General features: G+C 26.7%; 1 long non-coding RNA gene across 1 annotated transcript; it reads left to right on the plus strand.

Annotated features, from left to right (window-relative positions):
* Window positions 1-2,042: 2,042 nt before the first annotated feature.
* LOC130444518 (uncharacterized) lies at window positions 2,043-4,760 on the plus strand. Its single transcript, XR_008909967.1, has 3 exons — window positions 2,043-3,522; window positions 3,637-3,716; window positions 4,178-4,760. It is a non-coding gene; the product is annotated as an uncharacterized LOC130444518 (long non-coding RNA).
* The last annotated feature ends 6,223 nt before the right edge of the window (window positions 4,761-10,983 follow it).

Consider the following 10,983-nt stretch of genomic DNA (forward strand, 5'->3'; position numbering starts at 1 on the left):
ATGTTCAAATTACATAAAACAAAATCCAAAATTTCATCTGAACGGTATCAAAATATTACGTAAAGGGGAGTTTCCACTGGATGAATATCCGGTACGGTTTTTTATCGCAAAAATATCAAATAACAGAAGATTCCAACGTGTGCACGATTTCACCGTACGGTATTTTTGCCGCGAAAAATAACCAAAAATAAGATATGTAAAGCTGTGTTTACACTGTACGTGTTAAGTTTTTTTAAAAGGAAAATTTGAAATATTATAATCCGGTATTTTTACAGGAAACAATTCATCTTATTAACTGAGCTATAATTTCATAGCAGTTATTAAATATCACGTAAAGTAGAGTATCCACGGAACGATTTCACCGTACGGTACTTTTGGCGCAAAAGTAACAAAAAAAATAATATGTAAAGCCGTGTTTACACTGTACGATTAACAGTACGGTTTTTTTAAAGCGAAAATATCAAATTCTAGAATCCTTTTACGACTTTAATTTTGTACCGCAACAACGAGTATTTGCGTATTTACTGCAAACAATTTTATTAATCGAGCTGTAATTTTATTGCAATTATTAAATTTCACGTAAAGTAGATTATTATTATTACGGTACTTTTGCCGCAAAAAGTAACTAAAAATGATATTTAAAGGCGAGTTTACACTGTACGAGTTTACGGTACGGTGTTTTTAAAGGAAAACTTTGAAATATTAAAATCTCTATACAACAGCGACGAGTTTTTGCGTAAAGCAGAGTTTCCACTACGCGATTATAGTGCGGTATTTTCACCGGAAATAATTATGACGACAAAATCAAACTAAAATTCTACAGTATATGTAAGATATTACGTAAAGCAGAGTATCCACGGCACGATTTTACCGTACGGTATTTTTGCCGCAAAAATAACCAAAACTCATATATAAAGCAGAGTTTCCACTGGATGTTTCTGTAGTACGATGATTTCAGCTCAAATTATTTTAAAAAATATCGACCATGCGGTATTCTTATAACGTCAAAAAAATATATAAAGCAGAGTATCCACGATACGATTTAATCTTGCGGCATATTTACCGGAAAATTTTTCAGTTATTACGTAAAACATAGAACCTCCTCGATGTATGTAAAATATTACGTACAATAAAATATCTACCTTAGGGCGCATTTTTGCCACAAGAATAACTAATAAATAATTTATAAAGCTCAGTTTCCACTGCACTTCTTGATATAACTGTATAAAATATAGTGTTTCATATATTACATAAAGGAGTGTTTAAAAACGAAAAAAACGTAATCGTATCATAAGAAATGTTTTCTTACCACTCTCTTTTATTCTTTATTTAATATTTCTTGTATGATATTCGCGATTTTCCATTTTACAATTTTAATTCATAAAAAAATATTTACGTAAAGCCGCATATCCACTGTCCGATTTTGCCGCGTGGTATTTTAACCGCAACTAATAATTTTCCCATATCAAACTACCGAGAAATGAAAACGGTGGTAAAATATATCGAAAAATGCTGGTTTTTTGACATCGATTTTCCACTTTTGTTAATTATATAATAGTGATAACAGTGATAAACAAATCAGGTATAACTTTAATTCACAGTTTTTATATATTATTAGATTTTCATCCAGCCAGTCATTAGTTGTAAGCTTACTAGTGCTTCGTTTCGATTTAGACTTTCAAACTTCCAAGAAACTACTTCCATATTTACAAATAAGTGAAATTGAAAAAAAATCGTTCGTATATTATGAATTTCGTTTTCCCCATAACGCCGCCTCTTTTTTCAATACCTTCTCAAAAACACGAAAAAATCGTTTGTAGTGAGGCAGTTGGTAACAATTATTTGCCAAAAACTTTGATTTTTGTGAATTAAATAAAATTTTTAATGTTAAAAATTGATTTTTTTACGTCTAAATACGTTTTTCCTTCCTTTTATTAATTTTCAATTCATTTAAATCTTTTATTCGCATATTTGTTATTTTGTTCTATCCTACTGACTGCGCCACTTGAAAAACATTAAATACAATCTAAAGGTCGGTACGCTCTACAGAAGAAGAAGAATTAGAAAGTAATAAAAATAAGACATCCTTTATAATATAATGTGAAAATTTCCAAATCGAAACTAAATTAACTGCAGTGGTTTTACTGCATATCAATGATACGGTGCCGTAGTGTGCGTGACGACCTTTAGATTTACAATATAAGTAATGCCGTTTAGCGTTGAATTTTTTTTTAATTAATACTCTCTTCAGATTCTCGAGAAACACCTCCTACTACGGGGGTAGGTGAATGTAGTCACCTACATTTTCAATTTATTCGGTTACAAAATGGACGTGATTCTAGTGGAACATTGGAATTTATGAGCAGTGAACGTACCGAGATGCAACAAAGTGTATACGATTCGGTAGAGCCACTTTGAAATTTACTACTCGGGGTGTTTTCGAGGTCGCAGAGCACGACAATGACCTGCGAGGTACCTGGTGCACGTATTGGCATCGTCTCCTGCAGTCTCGTGGAAATACGTTATGTAATTGGAGGAATATTTATATCTTGGGGGTTTTAGAGGTCGCTGAATACGAATATTACCTGCGATACACCTGGTTGCCGGGGTAGATGGTTTTTAAGTCGTATCTTGATCCTTCTGGTTCTTTATGTACATATACGTTAACTTCTGGAATCCAGGTACTTCGGAGGTCATCGTCGTCGTGAAATTCTTGTGTAATGACCTCGAAATCCTCCAGAATGTGGTGGATATTCGATTAATTTAACGTGTTTCCATAGGGCTCCAGAAGATGACTTATAAACCATCAACCCCGGGCAACCAAAACCCTAGTTGATCTTTTCTGTCGTGATTTCGTGTTCAGAAACCTTGTACACCCAGGAATACATATATTCGACCAATTTCATAATGATTTTCCTTGAAACTCTAATAGACGACGTAGATGTCGTCCAACTTGTGACTCAGGTACTTCGTAGCCCTTTTCTGTCGTGAGTTCGTGTTCAGGAACATCAAAAACCTCCAGAGGATATATATTCAACCAATTTTATAATAATTTTATTTGACACTCCAGTAGACGACGTAGATGTCGCCCAACTTGTACACCAGATATCTCGTAGACCTTTTCTTTCGTGATTCGACTATTCGAAGTGCACTTTTCAAAAAACATTCGTTCCCTGCACAAATGCAATTACATTCCTTATTAACAATTTTTATTTCCCGAGACTGTCCCATATCAAATACATTTAGTTGCATCTTACTGTTTAGATATTCCTAATTTTTCGTCTTATTTCCTGGACTAAATTGTGTAGATTCGCGCCATAAAAACCGACACTAGCCGAGGATATACGATCACAACGTTTCCGCTTTCGTACTCGCTTTCCGCCATGCAGTCTCGTGAAGAATATGGAGGTGGTAGCGCCCCGTTAGTTCTTCCAAGTTTTCTAATTTCAATAGATAATCTGATGAAACTATTAAAGGTATATAGTTGTTGAAATGCTTTACGTTCGAAATAAAATAAAAAAAGTGAGTTGGACATAGTATTTATATATATATAGCAACCTAGTATTAGCGTAGCGGTTATTGTTAAATATTTCGTAAGCATAGGTATATAAGTTCTTATTAAATGTATGTTGTAAGGAAAAGCACCTTATATAGGATGTCCCGTTCGGAGGAAGAAAGAAATTACGTTGTTGTTTCCCTACTTCAAGTATTCTCAGGTAGATATATAATTTTTTTTCACATATTTCGGTGCTTTTTTTCGAATTAAATTTTGAGGTACGTTGTTGTATATATATATAAAAAAATTGTTATTCGGATGTTTTGTATATATATTTAGTTCGAAAACTGTGTCTTAATAGTTTTTCTTTAAAAAAAAATTATTTACAGCGAATTAATGAACTTTTTATCAATTCGTTGTAAATTTTTCTTTTTTTTTAACAGTTTTTGTGATGTATTTTTGATATTGTTTGTTTTCCATGATACCTACCTCATTTTTAATATTTATAAACCGTTCTTAAAGACATAGCAATAGATCTCTGTTTCATGGTATTTTTTGTACTTAAATACGAAGAAAAAAGAGAAATTTATATGATAAAAAAACGTAGATTAAGTTTGTACAGTCGATTATATATATGAAAAAAACTGATAGATAATATCCTTTTTCTTTTGAAAAAAAAAGGAATATATAATGGCGAGCTTAAAAGTAAGTGGTGTGCAGTGCCATAATAGAAAAATGGACGTGGAAAAAATAACGGACTCTACAAGTCTCAAGAAATGCAAATAAACCTCAGCATGGTTCCTAATTATAATAAATCGGTTCTTCAACAATAAATTCAAATTTTAAAAATTGTGGCGATATTTGCGTTAATTATTTTATTTAATTTAAAATATTTTTTATTTACCTTAAATCCATTAAAAATGCCCTAAAAACCATTTTTTTTTTAAAATTATGTTAAATATTAAAAAATTATTTTTGTTTAATCATTGTCTGATAACTATAGAAAAAAATTTTTTCTATTAAAAATAAATTTTCCTCCACGTTTTCAATTTTTTTATAAATATTCATTATTAAAAATAATCACAATAATTTTTTTATTTTTTCCTATTTAAAAGAAATTTTGAATATATTGAAAAGAATTATTAAAAATTTCCAAATTTTATTAAAAAGCAAATTTTCCTAAATACAATTTTTATTAAAAAAAAAAACTTTTATTGTTTTATTTTTTTCGTCTGATTAAAAAGACAATGTAAGAATTATTTTTGAGAAATTATAGAATATTTATTTAAAAAAAATCAAAATTATTTTCTAACGTTTTTCCAAATTTTTTAATTTAAAAATAAAAAGTTCCATTAATTTGATTAAACCATTAAATTGAAAAGCTTCACAAATCCCAATACATTTCGCAATTTTTTAATTACCTTAAATAATAATAATTAAAATTTTTTTTGTTTCATTTTTCAATTGAAAAGCAATATTAGGAAAAATTCTTTGAAATTCGGTCTTTTCACAAAAATTTTTTATCGGATTACATTTTTCCAAATTCTTCCAATTTTTGATAATTGAAAAATAATTAAAATTACAATTTTTTTAAATAAAAAAAATTATTGAAAGTTCCATGTGAAAATTCTTTCGCATAAAAAAATATATTTCCTATACAAGTGCTTTTTTCATTTTTAATTTCAAATAATACAATTAATTTTTTTTTTAATTTATTATTTAAAAAAAGAGTATCTCGAGTTTATTTAATTTAAAATAAGTTCATAGCAACTTTTTCATATAAATACGTTTTCCAATTATGACGATAACGAAAAAATATTTTTTTAATTCGATATTTATTTAATAGCAAAATTATTATCAAAATACGTTTTCCATAATCTCTTTTACATATGAAATGAATTTTTTATAATTTTTTCAATTAAAATTGCAAATTTTTCGATTTTTTATATTAAAAATTAGATTTTTCATCATTTTTCTGTTTTTAAGGTTATTTTTTAATTTTTTAAAAAATAATTTAAATGTTTTTCATATTATTTTTTCAATTGAAATGCAGAAATTTTCCGATTGTTCCATTAAAAATTAGATTTTCATTAATTTTCTGTTTTTAAGGTTGTTTTTTCAACTTTTATAAAAAATAATAAAAACGATTTTTATATTATATATTTTATATTAAAAATTGGATTGTATTGGATCAATTTTCTGTTTTCAACGATTTTTTTATAATATTTTTTAATTTTCAACAAATAATTTTTGTTTTCCAGCTATTTTTCGTATATTTTTTATATATTTTCTTCATAATTTTTCTTTTTTCATTGATTAAATCAGTCGAAACTAATTCAACACTGTTGCCAGACGTTCAAACTTTTCCCTAACAAAGCAAAACTCCACAATAAAATTCATTAAATATTATTTTAAATATTTTTTTTTCCAATTAAAACCTGATATTGCTACAAGATTCTACTAAAGATGTTTAAATTTTAATTTTTTAAATTAAAAATTATATTGTTGGAGGACTGGGTGCCTTCATTTTTGTTTAGAAAAAAACATGGCTGTCTGACAGATGATCTGTCATTATAAACAGTCACCAAAAGAGTTCCTAAACCTAAATTTTCCTTCATAGAGGAAAAGAAAAAATTACAATTAAATGAAACGTGTAACTTTTATATAGCATAGTAAATACTGTTATTATTTCAAAATATAGTTTTGCTATAAAAAACGGCAGAATCGTATATATACACTATTATTATAAGAAAATGTGTATGTAATGTAATAGGGTCGTTTTTAATAAATTTCGTAATGGTAACAAAAAAAATAACAATCATATTTCCAATTCGGGAGTACTTACTATAAAATTTGATTTAATATACAGTTTTTAGCAATAATATAAAATAAGCTGTTAATAACATATTTATATTAAGTTACCCCCTTCCCAAAACGAAAAATTAACGCATGTCATATAACGAGTCTTGAAGGACATTAAAACAACGTTGCCGGACATTCATCACCGTAAGAAGAATGAGAAAATTTAAAACAAAGTTGTTAGTAAATATATAAATTTACGTTTCTGTAATTTAAACTTGAAACAATAGTATACTTTTTTTTTTCAAATATGCACGATTTTTTTGAAAAAAATAAAAAATAAATAAAAGTACGTTAAATCACTTAAATCGTAATCAGCTGATCGGAATATACCAAACGTAGCTACGCCTTACGTTTGGTAACCTAACCTAACGTTACGTAAATTGACGCATGTCATAGAACGAAATCTGAACAACGTTGCCGAAATTCGAAAATAATGGGAAGTATATATTATTTAAAACAAAATTTCTTCTTTCACCGTATTATAAAAGCTGCTATTGGATGTTTATATATGAAATTTATATTTCTGCTATTCAAAGTAAAAACAAAAAACTTTCCATTAGTAAAAATACGATTTTTCAACTGTCTCTAATCGTTACTGTGATTACCGAATGTGCTAACAACGAAAACTTCTACTAGACGTTGCCAGATTGTCTATTATTTCCTTTAATTAGAATCAAATTCAAAAACTGTTTTATTTTTATTAAAACGACCCTAATGTGTAAAACTGTAACAGATAGAAATACCTCTTGTATGTTTATAACAATTATTTGCATTTCTTATGTTGATTTATATTTACGTACTTAATTTTTTTTATATAAAAAAAGTTTATTTTTGAGATTTTTATAATTTGAAAATGTTCCTGAGTTTTAGGGAGGTTAATTAACGTTAAGTTGTTTTCTTTTTTAAATACATTGTTAGTGTAGAGGTAGGTGCAATATTTAAGATCCCTTTTGTAGAAAAAAAATTATAATGAAAAAATACCTTTTTGCCATATTATTATTATTATTATTCTTTTTTATCTTTATTGTGTATTGCTTGGGTATCGTTTATACATAATAAATTAATATTAAAATTTATGGAAAACTCGTTTTATTTATCAGTTACCTATAAACAAAATGATTCCTAACACTGTTAAAACAGTAAAAAATTGAAATCCAGAAATCCACTGTTTTGCATTTACTTTGCGACTTATAGTATACTTAGTTGTTATTAAGTTATCAAATTTTATAATACCATAAGTTTATCGATAGAGGGCGACACAATCAACTCAAATCGAAATTTATATACACTAATTTAAATAAGTCAAATTTTTAACTGTCTTAGTAAACAACTAATTTTAATTTAGTAAAGGCTCAAAATCAATACGATTTAGAAACATAAACATATCATAAGAATAAGAAATTAAATAAATAACCAATATAATTAAAAAATTTACTACATGTTATTTAATTTATATTACAAGTACCTGTAATGTATGTTGTCTATCAGTTAACTACGATTTATATCAAATTATTGTAAATTCACCTACTTCACCATAGAGGGCGGTACGATCATGTTAAATAAAATATATACACACTAAGAGAACTAATTTATTGAAAGTTCATAATTTTCTATATAATATGATATTGACGTTAATAAATTTGTGACGTCTAACAAACGCATATAAATCTTTTTTTATATATATTTTATTTTTACCTGTTAAAATACATATATAAAAACCAATATGATGAAAATAATTTTCTGCAATTTTTTTACTCCATTCTATATGTTTTCGTGAGGGTTTTAGGTCTATTTCATATATAACCAGTTCAAAATAAAATATTTACTGCTTGTTATGCAACACGTACTACAAATGCGGTTAATATGTGTTGTCTATTAGTCAACTGCGATACTAAATCAAATTACATTAATTAAAAACTGTTTTAAAATTTTTGTTAGTTTATCTAGTTTTCAATAAATGGCAATACAGTCACAATAAATTGGCTATGAACTGGATCGCAAACTTTACCATTAACGTGTGCGTCAGTGCTATTTTCTAATAGATGGCATTACAATAATTGTCAATGGAAATATATTAAAATAAATTTAAACGTGTTTTTTTTCCATAAAATATCACATAAATCAGTTATATTAGGAATTTTTATCAAAATAATCGTTTAAATAAGTTTCTACAAGAATTTTGTATTTTGCCGCATATTCAACGATCATTTAAGTGGATATAATAATCATTTTTATCGACAATAGAGATTCACAGTATATAACATACTAATGAAGCAATTGTTTAATATTATTCGTTTTGAATGAAATGAAAATATTTACTGCTTTTTATACATCACATTCAACATCGCGTTTAATGTGAGTTGTCTAATCATCATTATATTAAATCAATTGAAGCTGTTATAGTTAGTTCAACTACTCTCCAATAGATGACTAGATAAACTCACTAAATAATTGTTTATAATATTTCACATATAATATTAAATATCGTGAAACATCTGAACTGAAAGGCGTAAAAAGTTATTTTGACGATACACTATAACGAAATTAGATATTTCATTTTTCAAATAGATACTTACGAACATAAAAAATAGTCCAATAAAAATATTTCACGAGATAAGTAATTATTCCAAATGATGGAATATTTTACATAAAACCAGTAATAAAAAATGTATTGGATCATTTTTGAATTAAATATAAAAATACGATAACTTCAAATATGAAAATCAGCATTCCCATAATTCTATTGGAGTATTTATCATCGTAAACCAAAAGATCGGTATCAGGCCCACCTATAGTCAGTGTAGATGATGAAATCCATGATAACATGCGATTTAGAAGTCTTCTTTGCATTAATACAAAACTTCAAATCTTCTTGAAGATATAATGAGAAAATTTACGCGTTTTGAATTCGTTGTTACAACTCTCTTTTGAATTGTTTAGACCACACTCAAATAACGGTTAACTGGACAGTTACAACGCAATATTTATTATAAATTGACGGTAACTATTTAGGAATGTAACTATGTAAACAACTGAATTTATACGAGGTGGTGATGTTAGTTGTTGTAGGATATTGTATGTAAAAAAGACAAAAAGCAAAATTTTTCGATTGCGAGTGTACATTTGAAAGCTATTTTACCTACTCTACAATAGAGGGAGATAAAATCCAAATTTATATACACTAATTCAAATAAATCAAATTTTTAACTGTCTTAATAAACAACTAATATCAATTGAGTAAAGACTTGAAATCAATACGATTTGGTAACATAAATATTTCATAAGAGTAAGAAATTAAAAAATAACCAATATAATTAAAAAAATTTACTGCTTGTTATGCAACTTATATTACAAGTGCTTGTAATGTGTGTTATCTATCAGTAACAGTAACTACGATTTAAATGAAATCATTGTAGGTTCATCTACTTCATCATAGAGGGCGGTATGATCATATTAAATAAAATATGGGACTCTTCTAGTCAAAATTATGTAATTTCAAATAAAAAAAAAATTTAAATGATGTTTTTATTATAATTTTCATTTTTTGTGTACATTCCTTTAAATAAACTTCGTTTGGTGCTTTGAAAAACATTTAAGAACGATTACATTCGAAGTAGTTAGGATCACATAAATGGCGTTACTTGAATTCCACAAAATTTCTAGTTAGTTTTAACCCCGAAAATCTACGTGTGTAAATTTGACAGCTGTCATAATATTAGTTTATAGCATTATAAATTAAACAATTTTTGTCAGTTAACAATTACAGTCATGAAACTATATGAATATTGATATAACCGAGATTTTTTTTATACATTAGCATTAAAATATAAAGATTTGAAACAAAAATCAATAAAACTGGATGATTTTACGATTTTCTAGAAATGATAGTTATTTCTAAGTAGATTTTTTTTTTTTGGAAAATATATTTTTTTACAAATTTTTTTTGTACACATCTCAAGGATTCATTTAAAATCCTCAAAATGAAAAAATATTGTGTAAGAAACTTTTTTTTCACGACTTTTGATACGTGCGAAATAATTATTTGAAATTTCAACTTTGACGTACTATAATCGATTAATCTTATCAATAAAGTTTCATTGTATTTTTTTTATTATAACACAAACTATATTCTTTCGATTGTCATCAATTACCACGTTTTATATAAATATACGGGGTTACAACAAATTTTTTCAATATCGTTTGTCCTATTTATTATTATTTCAACTTTTACCCCGTATATTTTTTACCAGTTTAAACTTGATGAAACCAAATGTTATCATTTATTAAGATCAATCTCTTACCTATCGAATACAGTAAGAAATATTTTTATATCTATAATAGTTTTTGATGTAATAAACTTTTTATACATAAAGAAACAAGTATTTTGGTTGTACCGTATATAAATTAAATTAATATGATTTTGATTTGAACCTCTTATGTTTATTTTTAGCCTCCCCTTTCAAATTTTATTTTTATTTATTATAATTGAGATCCCGTCTGGTTTAAGTGTTATTAATCGAATTGAAACCACTTGAAATAGAAGTTTCAATAAGATCGAATCCCTACGATCTCAAGTTATTTTAAAATAAGAACGCTTTCTGTATGAAAGTATTGAATATAATTTT

This window comes from Diorhabda sublineata, chromosome 5 (genome assembly GCF_026230105.1).
Source record: "Diorhabda sublineata isolate icDioSubl1.1 chromosome 5, icDioSubl1.1, whole genome shotgun sequence".
NCBI classification, from domain to species: domain Eukaryota; kingdom Metazoa; phylum Arthropoda; class Insecta; order Coleoptera; family Chrysomelidae; genus Diorhabda; species Diorhabda sublineata.